This window comes from Bos javanicus, chromosome 11, assembly GCF_032452875.1.
Source record: "Bos javanicus breed banteng chromosome 11, ARS-OSU_banteng_1.0, whole genome shotgun sequence".
In the NCBI taxonomy this organism is placed as follows: Eukaryota; Metazoa; Chordata; class Mammalia; order Artiodactyla; family Bovidae; genus Bos; species Bos javanicus.
Genome location: NC_083878.1, coordinates 61,062,032 through 61,082,524, shown reverse-complemented (window position 1 = coordinate 61,082,524; position 20,493 = coordinate 61,062,032). Strand labels below are relative to the sequence as shown.

Genomic DNA, 20,493 nt, shown 5'->3' with positions numbered 1-20,493 from the left:
CTGTCCCTGGGATTCTCCAGGCAAGTACACTGGAGTGGCTTGCCATTTCCTTCTCCAATGCATGAAAGTGAAAAGTGAAAGTGAAGTCACTCAGTCGTGTCCGACTCTTAGCGACTCCATGGATTGCAGCCTAACAGGCTCCTCCATCCATGGGATTTTCCAAGCAAGAGTACTGGAGTGGGGTGCCACTGCCTTCTCCGAGTAACAAATATGGTAGACATTAATCCAACTGTATCAGTAATCATTTTCACATGGTTTAAATAAACTAATTAAACAGCCTTTTAGAATGGATGAAAAAATGATACAACTAAACAGAGTCTACTACATAAATATTTAAAATAAACCAACTTTTAATATAAAGACACACACAGATTAAAAGTGAAGGAATGGAAAAGATATGCCACTAACACTAATCAAAAAAAGCTGGACTAGCTATAGTAATTTCAGACAAAGCAGACTTTACAGCAAGGAATATTAAGAGATAAAGATGGACATTACATAATGATAAAGAGGTCAGTTCTCTAAGAAGACATAACATTCCCTACTTCATATGAGCCTAACAGCAGAGCATCAAAATACATGAGACAAAAACCGATAGAATTGGAAAGAGAACTAGATGAATTTACTATTGTAGCTAAAGACTTCCATACTCCTCTATCAGGAATTAAAAGACCCAGCTGGCAAAAAATCCAGTAAGGACATAGTTGAATTGAAGAGCACCATCTATAGAGTACTTCATCCAACCAGAGCAGAAACACACATTCTTCTCAAGCTCACATGTAACATTCACCAAGATGGAACAAATTCTGGGCCATAAAATACATCTTAACAAAGTTTTTAAAATTTAAATTACACAAAGTATGCTCTCTTACACAATGGAATGGAATTAGAAATCAACAACAGATAGCTAGAAATACTGGGAGATCAAATAATGAACTTCTAAACAACACATGGGTCAAAGGAGTCTCGAGAAATTCTAAAATGCTGAACAAATGAAAATGAAAATACAGCTTAGCAAAAATTGCGGGAACCAGAAAGACAGTGCTTAAAAGGAAAAAACTCAAGAAATTTTCAAAAATCTACATAAATGGAGAAATACCTTGTACATAGATAAAAAGATGCAATATTGTCAAGTTATCGGTTCTTCCTTACTTGATCTATAGGTTTAATGCAATCCCAAGCAGAATATATATCTCTATGTGTGTGTATATAACTGAATCACTGTTATATCACCTGAAACTAACATAATATTGTAAATCAACTATACCACAATTAAAAAAAAAAAAGTGAAGACTACTCATTGAATGAGAGAAAATATTTGCAAATTACATATCTGACAAGTGTCTAATATCTAAAATATATACTCCTACATTACACTGCTAAAACAATAAAAAAAAATACAATTAAAAATGGGCAAAGGATCAGAAGACACATTTTTCCAAACATATATATGTAAATAGCCAATAAATACATGAAAGGATATGGCAAAACATCAGTTAAAGTTACCACATGATTTACGAGTTCCATTTCTAGGCATAAACTCTGGACAAAACTGTTCATATGAACATTACAAATAATAGCCCAAAAGTGTAAAAACCCAATGCCCACTTAGAATAAATAAAATGCAGTATATTCATACAATAGAATATGATTCAGTAATGCCATGTATTGATACACATTACACATGGGTGAATCCTGAAATCATTATGTTAACTGAAAGAAAGACCATAAAGTATGATTCTATTTACATAAATGTCTGGAGCAGGCCAATTAGGAGGAACAGAAAGTAGAGTAATGGCTGCTGAGTGCAGGGATAGGGCCGTAGCAGGTGTAAGAGGAAGAGGGGAGGGGATGAATTCCAGAGGAATAGGGAGTGATTGCTACTGAGTACGGGTTTCTTCTGGAAGTGATGAAAGGGTTCTAAAATTAGATTGTGATGATGGCTGTACAACTCTAGGAATACACTAAAACCATTGAATTGAGTACTTCAAAAGGGTGAATTGTACAATATGTGAATTATCTCTCAATAAATCTGTTTTTAAAAAGAAGAAGAAAGCCAGAAAAATGAAACTAGCTACTTTCAGGGGTTGGGTGGAACAAGGGGAAAAGGACAAGGCAGTGGGAACAGAATAGATGGGATGAGGGAGAGATATACTGTTTTAAAAACAGCTCTTACTTGGGGAAACACATTTAAATTCCCTTAATTAATACATTAATTAATTAAGAATGGGGGAAGCTTTTCTAAAGTGGGGATGCAAATAAAAACAAATACACCTGTGTTTTGAGTTAAAAACATAATCACACTGAACACTAAAAATAGTGGGTAAAAGTCTGATTAGGAATAGGATATTTATGCAGTCTCAAAGTATCTTCCTACAAAGAAAAAACAGTAACTTTATAATGGAGAAACTTGGCAGACAACTCTTCAAGCAAATGATCAAAGTTAACATCACCAATAATGGGACCAGCAACATCTTGTGACTTTTTAAAAGTTCTTATTTGAGGAACCACTTAAAAATTTCATTAATTAGGGGCTTCTCTCATGGTCCAATGGTTAAGAATCCGCTTTGTGATGCAAGTGACACCGATTCAATCCCTTTTCCGGGAAGATCCCACATACTTCAGAGCGACTAAGCCTGTTTGTCACAGTTACTGAGCTCACGTACTGCAACTACTGAAGCCAGAGTTCCTAGAGCCGGTGCTTCACAAGGGAAGCCACCACAGTGAGAAGCCCTTACATTGCAACTAGAGAGTAATCCCCTGATCATCGCAACTAGAGAAAGTCTGAGTGCAGCAATGAAGACCCATCACAGCCAATAAATAAATAAATCTTTTTTTTTAATCTCATTAATTAATCAGCTATTAACTTTAATAAGGATAGAGGGATTTTCTAAAGTGAAATACAAATAAAAACAGATGAACTTATTTGCGTCTCAAACTAAAATATAATCATGTGTGTGTGTGCGTGCTAAGTCGCTTCAGTCGTGCCCGACTCTTTTTTGACCTTATGGACCACAGTCCTCTAGGTTCCTCTGTCCATGGGCTTCTCTAGGCAAGAATACTGGAGTGGGTTGCTATGCCCCCCTCCAGGGGATCTTCCTGACCCAGGGATCAAACCCATGTCTCTTACATCTCCTGCATTAGCAGGTCGGTTTTTTACCACTGCTGCTGCTGCTGCTTCTAAATCGCTTCAGTTGTGTCTGACTCTGTGCGACCCCTTAGACGGCAGCCCACCAGGCTCCCCCGTCCCTGGGATTCTCCAGGCAGAATACTGGAGTGGGTTGCCATTTCCTTCTCCAATGCATGAAAGTGAAAAGTGAAAGTGAAGTCGCTCAGTTGTGTCTGACTCTTAACAACCCCATGGACTGCAGCCTACCAGGCTCCTCCGTCCATGGGATTTTCCAGGCAAGAGTACTGGAGTCGGGTGCCATTGCCTTCTCCGTTTAGGAAGCCCCAAATGTAACCACACTGAATGCTAAAACTAAAAATTAGATAAAGAACAGAATATTTATACACACAATCACATGCTGATATGATGCAGTGAGTACACAGCATAACTTTGGTACTCTTGCCAAATATTCATAGTCTGAACCTCATCATGGGAAACAACAGACGAAACCAAATTTAGCAAAATCTTCAAAAGTATCAAGATCATGAAAAACAAAAAACTAAAGAATGCTATCAGATTAGAGGAAAGTAAAGAGATATGACAACTAAATGTAATGTACAGACCTTAAAAATTCTTCTTTCGCTGTAACAGAATTATGGAGATAACTGGAGAAAATTGAATTAGGTCCATAAATTAAGTAATAGTATTTTATCAATGTTTAATTTCCTGATTTGGTAAACTGAACCTTGGCTAGGCAAGAAAATATTCTTGCTTTTAAGAAACACACACTTCAGCACTTATAAGTAAAGGGCTATCAAGGTTAATGTTAAGGAGAATAAATGACATAGAGAGCAAGAGAGAATGATAAAGCACTATATAAAATGTTGCCATCTGGAGAATATGGGTGAAAGGCTTTTAGGAATTAATTCTTTGCACTATTTTTGCAACTTTACTGTTATTCTGAAATTGTTTAAAAATAAAGATTTCTTTAAAAAATAAAAAAAGCTCCAACAATATACCCCCTACCAGAACCTTAGTACCAAAGGCAGTTACAATATCAAAAGGTTATTTTATAAATATCTACAAGTCCAAACTGATATACATAGTAAACAACAGAAAAGGTCAACTTTGTTCTACAAAAGAACTCCAAATAATAAAAGAAAAATAAGGGAAATAGAAAATCATCATTAGAACACTAAATAAGTACCATAGGCAAAACCGACTAATGAACTGAAAATTAGTGACTGAAATTTTAAAGAGAAACAGGATATTTACATAACCTCAAAGTAGCTCTCTTCTAAACTTTATTAATTTTGGGGTGATTTTAACATATGTCCTCAAAGTTTTTGACACCCCTCCTTCCAAGAACTAGAAGTTAACTCTCCAGCCCATGTGTATGCTGGACTCCGTGACTGGTAGCTAGTAAACAGAGTACGGAGAGTATGGAGTACTGAGTCTGGAGAACGGAGAGGGGCAGTAACAACCGTAGAGAAATCTGGCTGACCCCACCTTAACCAAGTCATCAAGGGGAACATCAGCAGTCATAAGCCATGCTGACATCTATCATGTGCTCTCTGATATGATGTGATGAGGGCACTTCGCCTTGGTCACATCTTCCCCAAATCCATAGCCCCAGTCTAATCATTAGAGAAACATCAAACTCAACTTGAGAAACATTCTACAAAATCAGCAGCACTCATCAAAATCATCAAGGAAAGCTTGGTAGACTGTCAAAGACTGGAGAAGACTAAGGGCATGCGACAACAAAATGCAGTGTGGTAACCTAGAGTGTGCCCTCAAACAGAAAATGCTGTCAGCGGAAAAACCAGTGAAGTCCAAATGACTGCAGTTTGGCCTATTAGTACTATACTAATGTTAATCTCTTAGTTTTGATAAATGGCCGTGGTAAGTTTATTTACCCTATTTTCACTCAAAGGAATCTGAGTTAAAAAGTATACAAGTACTCTCTATATTATCTCTGAAACTCTTCTGTAAACCTAAAATAATTTCAATAAAAAGTGTAAAAATGAAGTAACCAATTTTTAAAAGATTATTTTGCAAATTAGAGTACACTTCAAATTAAAGCTGAACCATTAAACTCAATTTCTAAACCCACTTATTCCATGAACAAACTCAATTTCAATTAAGTTAGTTTGTGATAAGAGTGTATTACTACTTGCTCTTTGCATTTAATGATTTTTGGAGGGGAATAGCAAAGAATGGAAGTAACATTTGAGGGAAACTATTTGCATTTGGTAAACAAGCTTGTAGAAGCTTAAGGGAAATAACTGGAAAAGACTAGTAAAACAGAATGAAGACAAATTTAAAAGATTAAAGTTATCATACTAACAGTATCCTAGAAACAAAAGGGGAAATCTAGAAGATTCCTTTTAGAAGGATAACAACAGCAACAATACAAACGACCAAAAGGGGCAAGGAAAGGGTTAAGGACTATCACAAGAGTTAAGGGCCATCTACCTATACTAGAGGTTCCCAAGTTTTCTGGGTTTACAATGTCCTTACTGTATCAGTAATGTTTTCACAGGCCAAAAGAAATACCTAACCATTCTGCTTAAACAGTCAGGTCCAAACAGCTTAAGAAGGATACATGTCCTAACAACTTGTGTTGAGCACAGCAAACAACATTAGAATCAGGTTGGACACTACCTTCTTCCTGTTTCACATAAATTTTCCCATGGTACTTGCTTTTTGTCACAACAAAACTCAAAAACTCAGCTTCGTAAAAATATGGTAACACTGAAAGGAATATATAAATCTAATTTCCAAAATGAACTACCTCAAGCTTGTACTTTGTGTGGTTTCCAACAGCTGTTGCTGTATTTCCTTCAACATTCTTAAGCATCTCTTGGCAATACCCGTTAGTTCTCTGCTGTGCTTTCAAGGCTCCTCAATGCACAGTTTGAGAACCATGCACCCTGGTAAAAGATGATAAAGGATGTTACCAAGACAGTGGCAATAGAAAAACTGAAGTGAGAATTAAGGAATACTACAGAGGGAAAACAAAGAAAATGGCAGCACTCTAGGTACGGCACCTTCAAGTATAACAGTTCGAGTACTTCAGAAGCATCAAACTTTTCTTCAACAGAAAAAAAATCATTCTGGGACTTCCCTGGTGGTCCAGTGGCTAAGACTCCAAGATCCCAATGCAGAGGGCCCAAACTTCTATCCCACATGCCTCAACTAGAGATCCCATATGCTACAACTAAGACCCAGTGTGTGTTGTGTTAGTTGCTCAGTTGTATCCGACTCTTTGCGACTCCATGGACTGTAGTCCACCAGGCTCTTCTGTCCATGGGATTTCCCAGGCTAGAATACTGGACTGGGTTGCCATTTCCTTCTCCAAAGACCCAGTACAGTCAAATAAATAAATAAATATATCCTACCTTTAGCTATCCCCAGCAGTCCTTGTTTCTAAGGAAGAGAACAAACTATGCAGTCTTTTTTTTTTAATGAATCAATGAACTTGTTCAAATGTTTATATTAATCTGCCAGCTTTGTATGTGGCACAGCTAAAGTACATTGCTCTCATTATTAACACACACATGCACATATTATAAAACCGCTGAATCAAAGGATCAGATCAGTCGCTCAGTCGTGTCCGACTCTTCTCGACCCCATGAATCGCAGCACGCCAGGCCTCCCTGTCCATCACCAACTCCCAGAGTTCACTGAGACTCACGTCCATCGAGTTAGTGATGCCATCCAGCCATCTCATCTTCTGTCATCCCCTACTCCTCCTGCCCCCAATCCCTCCCAGCATCAGTCTTTTCCAATGAGTCAACTCTTCGCATGAGGTGGCCAAAGTACTGGAGTTTCAAAGGAAAAAAGTCCAATTCAAATTTTCAACTTAATAACTTCTGGAATACCAGTAAGAACTGCCACCTAACATCTGCCAAATACCTGAGGAAAAATCAAATGCAGCATTTCTAAAACCTGACTTGTTGATCTTAGGCAATTGAGGAACTTCTAAAATGACAGACTTGCCAGCACTCTTCCAGACCTACAGAATTAGAGGACTGTCAGGACCAGTGGTCATGTATGGATGTGAGAGGTGGACTGTGAAGAAAGCTAAGCACCAAAGAATTGATGCTTTTGAACTCTGGTGTTGGAGAAGACTCTTGAGAGTCCCTTGGACTGCAAGGAGACCCAACCAGTCCATCCTAAAGGAGATCAGTCCTGGGTGTTCATTGGAAGGACTGATCCTAAAGCTGAAACTCCAATACTTTGGCCACCTCATGCAAAGAGTTGACTCATTGGAAAAGACCCTGATGCTGTGAGGGATTGGGGGCAGAAGGAAAAGGGACGACAGAGGATGAGATGACTGGATGGCATCACCAACCTGATGGACATGAGTTTGAGTGAACTCCGGGAGTTGGTGATGGACAGGGAGGCCTGGCGTGCTGCAATTCATGGGGTTGCAAAGAATCAGACACGACTGAGCAACTGAACTGAACTGAAGACCACAGAAATCTCTGTATTTACAGAGTGCGCTTACTCCTTGGAAGGAAAGTTATGACCAACCTAGATAGCATATTCAAAAGCAGAGACATTACTTTGCCAACCAAGGTCCGTCTAGTCAAGGCTATGGTTTTTCCTGTGGTCATGTATGGATGTGAGAGTTGGACTGTGAAGAAGGCTGAGCGCTGAAGAATTGATGCTTTTGAACTGTGGTGTTGGAGAAGACTCTTTAGAGTCCCTTGGACTGCAAGGAGATCCAAACAGTCCATTCTGAAGGAGATCAGCCCTGGGATTTCTTTGGAAGGAATGATGCTAAAGCTGAAACTCCCGTTCTTTGGCCACCTCATGCGAAGAGTTGACTCATTAGAAAAGACTCTGATGCTGGGAGGGATTGGGGGCAAGAGAAGGGGACGACAGAGGATGAGATGGCTGGAAGGCATAGTGACTCGATGGACGTAAGTCTGGGTGAACTCCGGGAGATGGTGATGGACAGGGAGGCCTGGCGTGCTGCAATTCATGGGGTCGCAAAGAGTCGGACACGACTGAGCGACTGATTTGATCTGATCTGATCTGATCCAGCAATTCTGAAATCAGTCAGTTTTGAGAGGAAATGGCTAAAACAGTCCTGTCCAACAAAACTTTTTTTGATGATGGAAATTTTCCATATTTGCACTATCCAGTATAGTAGCCCCTAGCCACATGTGGCCAGTGAGCACTTGAACTGTGGCTAATGTGACTGAGGAGTTGAATTTTTAATTTAAATTTAGATGGAAGTAGCCACAGGGGGGTTAGCAGCTTCTGAACGGCAGGGTGTAGAACTTGATTATTTCTCTTAAATATTCATTCTTCTAAATTTTCTGAGGTTCATCCTTGATTTCAACTAGATTAGAAAACAAGGCTGCTCAGCCATACTCTCTTAAAGGGTCTTACAAAGGATCCTTATAAGCATTATCCAATTTAATAGTCTGAGACTTTCTATTGTAGTTTGAGACTTAATTCAATATCATACCGTTTTTCCATAATAAAATTTCTGCTTTAAGTTCTAAGAAACATCTTCACTGGATCATAGAGAAAGCAAGGAAATTTAAAAAAAAAAATCTACTTCTGCTTCACTGACTATGCGAAACTATGGAAAATTCTTAAAGAAATGGGAATACCAGACCACTTTATCTGTGTCCTGAGAAACCTGTATGCAGGTCAAGAAGCAACAATTAGAACCTTACATAGAACAGCTGACTGGTTCAAAATTGGGAAAGTAGTATGTCAAAGTTGTATATTGCCACCCTGTTTATTCAACTTATATGCAGAATTCTGGGCTGGACGAACCACAAGCTGGAATCAAGATTGCTGGGAGAAATACCAACAATCTCAGATATGCAGATGATACTACTCTAAGGGCAGAAAGTGAAAGGGAACTAAACAGCTTCTTGATGAGGGTGAAAGAGGACAGTGAAAAGTTGGCTTGAATCTCAACATTCAAAAAGGAAGATTATGGCATCTGGTCCCATACTTCATGGCATATAGTTGGGAAGAATTAGAAGCAATGATAGATTTTCTTGGGGCTCCAAAATCACTGCAAATGGTAACTGCAGCCATGAAATTAAAAGACACTTGCTCCTTGGAAGGAAAGCTAGGACAAACCTAGCAGCATACTAAAAAGCAGAGACGACATTTTGCTGACACAGGTCTGTATGGTCAAAGCCATGGTTTTTTTTTGTAGACATGTATGGATATGAGCGCTGGACCATAAAGGCTGAGCAAGGAAGAATTGATGCTTCTGAACTGTGGTGTTGGAGAAGACTCGTGAGAGTCCCTTGGACTGCAAGGAGATTAAGCCAGTCAATCCTAAAGGAAATCAACCCTGAATATTCACTGGAAGGACTGATGCTGAAGCTGAAACTCCAATATTTTGGCCACCTGATACAAAGAGCCAACTCATTGGAAAAGACCCCAATGCTGGGAAAGACTGAAGGCAAAAGGAGAAGAGAGCAGCACAGGGTGAGATGGTTAGACAGCATCACCGACTCAATGGGCGTGAATGTGAGCAAACTCTGGGAGACAGTGAAGGACAAGGAAGCCTGGTACTGCAGTCCATGGGGTTGCAAAGAGTTGGATACAATGTAGTGACTGAACAACAACAAAAACAAAAGTCTCTGCAAATGATTTTGAGTATCTTCTTTAGCCAGAATCAATACTCAATGAGCCAATGTGCTTCCCTTTTTGCCACGGCTGACAGTAAACTCAGAACCAAGTCCAGGGTCCAGTGGTAACTCATCCTAAGTAACATGCACTCTCTGCTCCTCTAAGACTATCTCTGTTCTAACTATAACCCTAAATTACTCAACAAACTCTTTTGGATATTGTCAAGAGTATCCATTTTTAAGTGATAAAACTCTTTGTATTAAAGTCAACCTTTCTTTGTTGTTGTTATTGAGGCAATAAAGCCAATTTTTAGAAGTGTTTTTCAAGAAGCATTTCAATAATAACACCACCAGGATTAATAACATCAGGAAACTTTTTAATAGATCAAAGTTACCAAAGAAATTTTTTAGGTGTCTATTATCAAGGCTGCCTAAAAATATCACTATAAGAGTGAAAAATAAGACACACATGTATGGCATTCTGCAGTAATTTTACTGTCCCCATTTCACAAACTCAGTTCCACTCCTTTTAAAAAATAAGCAAAATATGAACATCTCTACTGAACATTCAGTTAAAAATGCTTGTACATTTTTTCCTTTAGCACACTGGACTATTTTTACAACATGCAGTGAACTACTTCAGTGACTCTTTTGTTGAAATTTTCCACAAAATTAGAACACACTGATGCACCAATAGCACATTTCTAGAAATGCCTAATTTTAAGTTCCCTGAGCATCCAATTACAAAACTAGTGTGAAACTAAACTAAATCATAAGTGCAGAATATCTTCACATAATCCCTTAAAATTCATTTTAAAAACATACTACCAAAAGACACAATTTATTTCATGGGGTCATGATGGTAGAGAAAAAAAAATTTTTAAGAAAATTGTCATAAAGAAATATATTGTGAATAGTCACTATCATGGACAGACAGACAGACACACACACACAGACACATATGCTGGCAAGTTAATTCTACTCTGAAAGAACTAAGATCCCTTAGCCATGTTCTTTAGCCAAAAATCACTTACTTTAAGTGATTATCAAAAAAAAAATAAAAATAAAACTATATGAACCCATTTTGCTCCAGAAGCAAAAATACATAGTTCCTTTCCCCTAAAAGCCAAATACTGTCAGCACGTAGTTCATTTCAGCACAGTGCTTCTGCTATCATGCCCCTTGGTTTACACCTCTCAGGTCACTCTAGCTTCTGTGCTAGTTCATCTTCCTCAAACACTCTTAAATCTTCAAGTCATACTTTCAGTCTTCTTCTCGATTACCCTACTCGTTTTCTCTAGATGGTTCTTTTCACCATGTATTGCTTAAATAATTGGATAAAGATAATAGGCAACATATACTGAGTGCTTTGGAGAAGGAAATGGCAATCCACTCCAGCACTCTTGCCTGGAAAATCCCATGGACGGAGGAACCTGATAGGCTACAGTCCATGGGGTCACAAAGAGTCGGACTTCACTTAAGTGAGCAACTTCATTTTCTTTCTTTCTTTACAGTATGTCAGGCACTGTTCTAACCACTTTACAAGTATTATCTCATTTAATCATCAAAACAACTCTATGCTGGAAGCACTGTTACTACCATGTTACAGATGAGTTACTAAGAGATTAGTAATTTGTCCAAGTAATTTGTCCAGCACAGCCAGAAAACACATGTTTTTTATCCAAACACAGATCTGAATGCTCCTCAAAGCTATTCTAAAGTTTCTTCCATAGGACTGGAGAGCAGGCACAATTGGCTCTCCTCTACTGCTTATGCAGTCAAGACTATAGTAAGATTAAATTAATAGTTTGGAGGTTGGGCAGAGAGAAAATGAAAAGGTACTAAACTCTAGATTCCACAAACATTAGCTGTAACTAATGATTAGGAGTAACTCCAATGATTTAGAGCAGAAGTTAATATGCTTTCTTAAAGGACCAGATAATAAATACTTCTAACTGCAGTGAACCAGTCTATGTAACAACTACTCAACTCTGCCATTTAGTATGACAGCAGCCATAGAAAATAAACAAATGGACATGGCCATATTCTAATAAAACTTTATTTACAGAAGAGGCAACTTGGATGAGGCCAAAGTAGCCAATGACTTAGAGGCATACGAGTCTGGTGTAAAGACAACTGTGATATAAGCACTAAAATATCCAACTATGGCATAAAGACAATCCACTATTTTCCTTAAACCATCACAACTGAGTTTTGTACAACTGAACTTCACATAAAATAAGCATTTAAAATCTCAATAAAATACTACACATAACGATTCCAATTTAAAAAAAAAAATCAGTCCATGAAACACTAAAATAAAATTACTAACAAAGTAACAATTCAACTTATTCTCTATTAAAATTACATCTGGGTTTCCCAGGTTGCTCAGTAGTAAAGAATCCACTTGCCAATGCAGGAGAAGCGGGTTTTAATTCCTGGGTTGAGAAGATCCCCTGGAGAAGGGAATGGCAACCCACTGCAGCATTCTAGCCTGGAGAATCCTGTGGACAAGGAACCTGGAGGGGCTACAGTCCATGGGGTCTCAAAAGAGTCAAACACAACTTAGTGACTAAACAAAACAAAAACTAAACAAAAAACTTAGTGACTAAACAAAACAACTTAGTGACTAAACAAAATTACATCTACCTCTGACAATTCATCAAGTGGAAAAGAAGACTTATTTTGTTTCAAAGAATAACGTTTAAAATTCACATAAACTGGTCATAGAAAGTTTCAAAAAGTAAAACTTTTTGCTCCACCCCTTCCCTCATTCACTAAGATTTCAGCACTTGACTCCCTGTCTTAACCATTTCTCTTCCAATTATTCTCAGCGTTTCAGCAATTTCAAGAGCCACATAGATAATTTGTCCCTTAACCTTTAAATTCCCTAATTGCCCTCTTCACTGCTAAAATTCTTTTCCTCCATTCCATCTCAACTATCAACTGCTGTGGTCACCCTAACAGCTACAAGTCTTTAAAGAGGAATGAAAGCCCCCCAAGGTATTGATACAAAAAGAAGATGACCTATTTTACTTAAATTTATTTTAAAGAAAGAAAGAGAAATTAAAGTATATTCATATTTAACATACAAAGCGTATTAATTAAAAACACACTTAAGTTGTGTGCTTATTTTTTTTAACTAATACGCAAAGGAGACCACCACCTACATATTGTCATTACTACTAACCACATCCTCCAAAATCAAGCATCTCACTCTCCTACCTCCCAGTTTTCCAGCTCATTCACTCTGATATCCCAATCCCAACAACTACTGAACCTTTGTAACATCTCACAGTTCTTGTCCTCTTCACTTTTCTACTGACCAACCTATCTCTTATGTCCTTATTTTCCTCCTCTTCTATCCTATACTTGCTGGTTCATCACTATAACCACTCCTCATGCATTCACTCCCAATTTCCTTGCCCTTCTTTTCCTCTGTTATATATTCCTGATATAACCCATCCCTGGTTAAATCCAAGTCTGCCTATTCCATGCCTGCACCCAAGTACTGGACATAAAGTAACTGAATTAAAATATGCAAACTTGCTGGTGCATTCACTTTAAATTAAATTAATGACCACAATGTTAAGAACATCCTCAGCACTACCCAGTAATCCTTCAACATTTCCCTACTCAATTCATTCTTGTTTTAACAATTTCAGACCTCCTCTTCTGTTAATCTTTCAATAACTTTGTTACCTCCCCCTTGGATGATGACCCCTAATATTATTTCCCTAAGAAAACAGAAGCCAACAGAACATCTACATCCTCCCCCACCAAATCTACCAACCTAAATGCTTCTCATCCGTGTACTCTGCTTCCCTCTTTGTAACAATGAATTGTCCCTGATTCTATTTAAGTTCAGGGCTTCTCTGTAGCTCAGACTATAAAGGATCTGCCTGCAATGCAGGAGACCCCGGTTCAATCCCTGGGTCGGGAAGATCCCCTGGAGATGGAAATGGCAACCCTCTTGAGTATTCTTGCCTGGAGAATTCCATGGACAGAGGAGCCTGGCAGGCTACAGTCCATGGGGTCACAAAGAGTCAGACACGACTGAGCAACTGACACACACACTACTTAAGTTCAGCCTTTCCATTTGTGTGCTGGATCCTGTTCCTTTCTCTCTTTCTCCTGAAGTTACTTCCTCTTCCAGCACGTCATCAGTTTTTCCTTCTTTACCAACCATTTCCATCAGCACTAAAACATGCTGCAACATCTTCCATGTGAAAGGTACACCCCGACCTCTTGTCCCCTCTCCAGGTACTCCAGTTCTCCATTTTATAGCAAAATTTTCCAACAAAATTATCTATACTGACTCTGTATCCACCTCCTTTCCTCTAACTCAATTTAATTATGCTTTCATCCCCATCATTCCACCCAAAGTGAAGTGAAAGTTGCTCAGTTGTGTCCAATTCTTTGCAACCCCATGGATTAGACAGTCCATGGAATTCTCCAGGCCAGGATATTGGAGTAGGTAGCCTTTCCCTTCTCCAGGGGATCTTCCCAACCCAGGGATCAAACCCAGGTCTCACGCATTGCAAGTGGATTCTTTACCAGCTGAACCACAAGGGAAGCCCAAGAATACTGAAATGGGTAGCCTATCCCTTCTCTAGTGGATCTTCCCGACCCAGGAATCAAACTGGGGTCTCCTGCATTGCAGGCGGATTCTTCACCAACTGAGCTACCAGGGAAGACCCAAACCGCTCCTCAATGTCATCAACTCTTTCCAACCTGCAAATCCAGTGGTAATCTTGCTCTCAAAAGTATTTGACACAGTGAACCACTCTTCTCCTGATACATTTTGCACTTCATTCCTTGGAAAGCACACACTCCTGATTTCTCTCCTACCTCACTACTGATTGTTTTCAGTCACCTTTGCTGGTTCTTCCTCTTCCTCCCCTCCTCTATCTGTTGAAATGTCCCAAGGCTCAGACCTCAGTTCTCTTAATCTCTATGAGCACCACAGAAAATTGCCTATAGCCCTTTATTTATAAATTCTATCTGTAAACTATGAGATGCTGACCTCTTCTCTCCCCTGAGCTCAAGATTCTTAAATTAACTGCCTAATTAAAATCTCCAGCTGGATGTCCCAAGCTTTAAGAAAGCAAAACCAATTCTTGATTTCTCCTTCACAACAAACTTTCTCCTCCCGGGTGTTCCCCATTCCTGTAATTAGTATTACATTAACCTGGTTGCTCAGGCCAAAACCCTAGTCATTAACGATCTCTCATTTTACATATCTAATCCATCATTAACTCCTGTCAACTACACCTTCAAGAAATCTATTTCTAGTCACATGGGTTTATACTGTTGTCAAAACTTATTGCACTATATACTTTAAATGGATGCATCTTATTTATGTAAAAGTGTAGTTATACCTCAATAAAGTGTGGTAGGAGCATGTGTATGTGTTACCAACATACAGCCAGTCATTTCTCACCACCTCCACCACGACCTCTGCTACTTGGACTACTTACAATAGCATCTTAGCTTCTATTTTTACTCAGAACAGTTCACATTTCACAAAGTATCCAGAATAATCTTTTAAAAATGTAAATCATATACTTTTCCGCTCAAACCTCTCCAATGGCTTCCTATCACACTAAAAATCCAAAAGCCTTACCATGACCTCAACACCATACGTGACCTAACCCCTACCTACTCAAACCTCACCTGTTACCATTTTACACCTTGTTCTACTGTGCTGCAGACACACCAACCTTTCAGATACTCTTAAAACACACCAAGCTTATTTTCAATTATTATTATTTTTTAATGTATTTCAAAAGTATGTTCTTTATATCAAGGCAGATGTTCCTCTAATTCATCCCATTAAAGCAACAGAGAAAAGCTTGCTTAAGTCACCCAAAGAAGTGGATTTGAATAAGTACTTATTAATGTAACTTGGCCTTCATAAACTCAAGTTAATAGTCACAGTGTATGTAGCATTCTAATGTCCAGCTGGAAAACTAACTTGGGATCAGTTACAGAGGGCCTGGAACATCAGATTAAGGAGTTCATATTTTATCCAACAGGCTAGCGTCACACGCTTAAGCTCTGGAAAAAGCTACTTTTTCACTTTTCAAATCCTGAGGTTGCAGCTGTGCAAAAACTTGTGGAATAATAGAGAAAATGAGGGGTTACTTTCAGGCATATAAACCCCTTTTTGTACCTCTAGAATTCTGAACCATGTGACTGTGTCACCTATCTTAAAAATAAATTATAATTAAAACTACATTTAAAAATAAGAAAAAGGAATTCTTACATGACAGAAGAACCAGAAACCAATATATGTATGCCTTTTGGGGAAAAGTTTATGGTACTTTAAATACTTTTTAAAAACTCACATAGAAGAAATATAAAAAAGATAAAATATGTTCACATATGTAGACGATACAGAGATATACACAGAAAATATAATACATGCTCATAATAGTTCTCACCATGTATTACGGAGCTCCCATCGGAACTGAGTTCTGTAAACTAAATGATCATACCCACAACTTGCCAACTTTCAAGCAGTTTCCTCAAACAGCTGAAGAGCCATTGAGAGCTCATACAAGACTGCTCTCAGAAATCTAAAGACCTGCAGGTGATATTTTTTAAAAAGAAGAATAGGAGAAGAAACAAACCAAGAGAGGAAAGACAGCTAGTCTCTTTGTCACAGAGTCATCTCTAGTGGCCAGTCTCACCACTTGCCAACAGCTACATCAGTTAAATGAGATTAATAATTAAATGACTTGGGGACAACAATAAGAGAAGGGGAATATAAACACTTAACATCTTCAAATTTACTGGAGCCTCTACCTGGTTATGGAGTGATGAGGAATAGGACTTAACAGTCTAGTATCCTCTCAGATGAATAAAAGTCTTTCTGGTTTTTGTTCCTGACATAACTTCTAGAGCCACATCAAGAAAGAATTATAAGTTAGACACTGCTGAGCTAAGGAAACATACTATGTTAGGCAAATGCAAAATACTGTAAGACAGCAACAAAGAAAAGTGTAAGAAAGCAGAAACCCCAAACCCCTTAAATAGAATCCATCCTTTGATCAAGGGTAAAACGCTGTGAGTTTGCTCATGGCCTAGATCTTAAAGATGGCTTCCTGAAACCCCTACCTTCATCCTGTTACCTGTCACGCCCAGGTTCATAACCTACAGCCATAACAAGAGAACATGGAAAACATTTCTCCTCTCCTTAATCACAGAAATAACACGTTCTTCCTAGGAAAACATATCCTGATTTCCATTAACCTCTTCCATCAACACACTACGCCCTTCTTGAATCCTGAAGTTTCATCTTCATTCCCTTGAGTTTCAAATTCATGCAGAAATCATTATACTTTATCCTGAAGTCATGAATGGGCACTTAGGCTGAAAACATTATTTTAAAATACTGTTTATTAAACCTTAATATGCATGGTATAGAAAAGTGAAAGTTGCTCAATCATGTCCGACTCTTTGCAACTAGAGAGTCCATGGAATTCTCCAGGTCAGAATACTGGAGTGGTAGCCTTTTCCTTCTCCAGGGGATCTTCCCAACCCAGGGATCAAACCCAGGTCTCCCACATTGCAGGCGGATTCTTTACCAGCTGAACCACAAGGGAAGCCCAAGAATACTGGAGTGGATAGCCTATCCCTTCTCCAGGGGATCTTCCCAACCCAAGAATCAAATCGGGGTCTCCTGCATTGCAGGCAGATTCTTTACCAACTGAGGTATCAGGGAAGCCCTGTGGATCTCATTAAAATGCAGATCCTGATTCAGTAAGTCTAGGGCAGGGCCTGAAGGAAGCAGTTCTAACAGATTCATTCCCAGGCTTTGCAAATTCTCCTGTTTCTCAGAAAACACTTGGAGTAGCAAAGTTCTAAAAGGTATGGCACATGTATACATAGTTTACTTACAAAGGCACAATCCTAATGGAACACTGGCTGTTCTTTCTATAATTTATTCCTTCTTCTCTAATGTATATTAGATCTATTTTCTTATCCTCTCAACACCTGCAATTTATCTTCAAAGCCTCTTTCCCTTTACTCAATTGGCATCTATAAATTTCCTTCCTCTCCTTTTATTTTTCCATACCCTCAAAACAATACCTAAAATGTATATGTAACTGAAAAAATGTATGTTCTTACTATGTGTACAAGTCTATTTTTATTATTATGTCCTTTAAATAGATTCTAAGTCAGCATACATATTCAGTCATTTAAAAATTCTTGCAAGCATGAGGCATGAAAAATTCTTTCAAAATGAGGCATGAAAAATAAAAAAAGAGAGCTACAGAATTTAAGCATAAAAATTTGGCCTAACCTGTATTTATCACAAGGACCTTATGCAAAGTAAAACAAAAAGAATATTAACTAAAACTTATTACAACAAATTTTTATATAATGAAAAGATTTTAAAGCTCTATTTAAGGATCCACTTATAAAATTCCAGTACATCAAACAAATATATTATTCTTTGGGCACTGTCACCTTGTTAACTTTAAACTCTATTTTTAAATGAGATGGGGGGAAATGCAAAATATTTAGAACTACACATCTAAAAATTCTACAATATCCAAATGCTTCTTGTGTTAAGGCCAGATCTTATCATAAAGATCTAATTTAATAGGTATACCATAATGTCCAACCCTAAAAGTAATTGAGCCATCTATTCATCAATAACGGAGAAGGCAATGGCACCCCACTCCAGTACTCTTTCCTGGAAAATCCCATGGATGGAGGAGCCTGGTAGGCTGAAGACCATGGGGTCGCTAAGGGTCGGACACGACTGAGCGACTTCCCTTTCACTTTTCACTTTCATGCACTGGAGAAGGAAATGGCAACCCACTCCAGTGTTCTTGCCTGGAGAATCCCAGGGACGAGGGAGCCTGGTGGGCTGCCGTCTATGGGGTCACACAGAGTCGGACATGACTGAAGTGACTTAGCAGCAGCATTCATCAATAAATTCATCAATAATCAAGTTAAATTTCATTCTTGGCTTTTACCTTGCGACACATTAACAGTAACATACATATTTCTCAAGGAAAAATAAAATCCAGGAATGATGCAAACTATGGGGAAGAAACTCATGTTGTGAATAAAGAATCACCTGATATGTTCTATTTTCCTTAAGAAAAGAGATTCCAATTTAACCATCTTATAGTTGATGCCCCCAGTATAAGACCAAGTTGAGAAAGACTTGTAATCAGGAACTTCCTCATGTATTCCCTAGCTGAGTTAGTAGTACACTAGTCCTCCAAGCCAGAAACTTGGGTGTCAACCCAGACCTTTCCCTCTCCCTCACCCTCATCCTTTTCAGACCCATACTGAAATGACCACTAAGTATTCTCCATTTTGTGTCCTAAGTGTCCCTCTACTCTATTCTCCCCACTTTCTCTGCCACTGCCTTAGTCTAAGCCTCTTCTCTCACCTTACCTATTGCAATAGCTACCCTACTGTCACAGCCTCCAGTTACCCTTTCCACTATGATCCTTACTTCACACTGTCATCCGAATCATTTTCCAGAATGAAAATCTAAAGTCAGGATTCCCTGGTGACTCAGACGGTAAAGAATCCGCCTGCAACGCAGAGACCCAGGTTCGACCCCTGGGTTGGGAATACCCTCTGGAGAAGGGACCAGCTACCCACTCCAGTATTCTTGCCTGGAGAATTCCATGGACAGAGGAGCCTGGCGGGCTACACTCCATTGGTTCGAAAAGAGATGGACAGGACCGAGTGACTAACACTTTCACTTTTCTTCAAACCTAAAGTCTCTTCTGCTCAAAAGCTTTTAGTATCTCTCCATCACCCACAGAATAAAGTCCAAGGCATGTACAACAGCACTTCACCACTGCCTGCCTCTAAAACATCAGAGCCCACTGCATTCCTCCCACTTTAAGGCCCATCATAATCCAATCACACTGCATGAACTTCCGGCATACCACTCACCTCCACACTTTTGCATAAGCAGTTGCTTCATCTAGAACATCCTTCATTTCTTCCTCTTTAGCCTCCTGGCCAATTATTATGAACCTTTCAAAACTCAGCTCAGCTCCCAGAAAGTCATCCCATACCCTACCCTACCCTTAAAGAGTTATTTCCTTCTCTGCTAACTTTGTAAGTAAAAACAGCATTTGTTGAGCATTTACTATGTGCCCGACATTGTTCCAAGCATTTTACATGTCCTAACTCATTTAATCTTCACTTAATCACTTCACTGAGAAGTGATATCATTATTACCTTTCTCAATATGAAAATTATCTCAGAGGAGTAAATAACCTGTCCCCAAGATTATCTAACTGTTAGGGGATGGAGATAGATAAAGATCCCTACATCATACATATTTATATTATTGCACCTATCACAGAGACTTCCTTTACATGACCTGTCATTGCCCTAGACTCCTTGAGGGTGGGGATTATTTCATTCAACTCTAAAGCTACAGAGCCTGGTATAAAGTAGGTAATCAGTACATGCACTTCTTGAGTTGTACATAAAATAACATTCTAACAAGTTTAAGAGAAAAGCATTCGGAAACTAGTTTCCAAATAAATATTCAGATATGCTTTAAGAGTTCTAGAGTACAACAAGTTGTTTTTCATCTTATAAAAAGAGATTAATACAGACATGCAATTACAGTCTGTGTGAACAATGAAATGGACTTATTTTTGCAGTAATACTGCTTAATCACTACAATAAACAAAACCCAAAGTACCATTTTCTTAAGATTAACTTTTTTCCTCTAATAAGAACAGTAGTAGTTCAACTGCTAGGTCG

At 38.6% G+C, this 20,493-nt stretch overlaps 1 protein-coding gene across 9 annotated transcripts in view; it reads right to left on the bottom strand.

Annotated features, from left to right (window-relative positions):
- Positions 1–20,493, bottom strand: part of EHBP1 (EH domain binding protein 1) — a 386,656-nt gene that overhangs the window by 331,824 nt on the left and 34,339 nt on the right. The window lies entirely within an intron of this gene.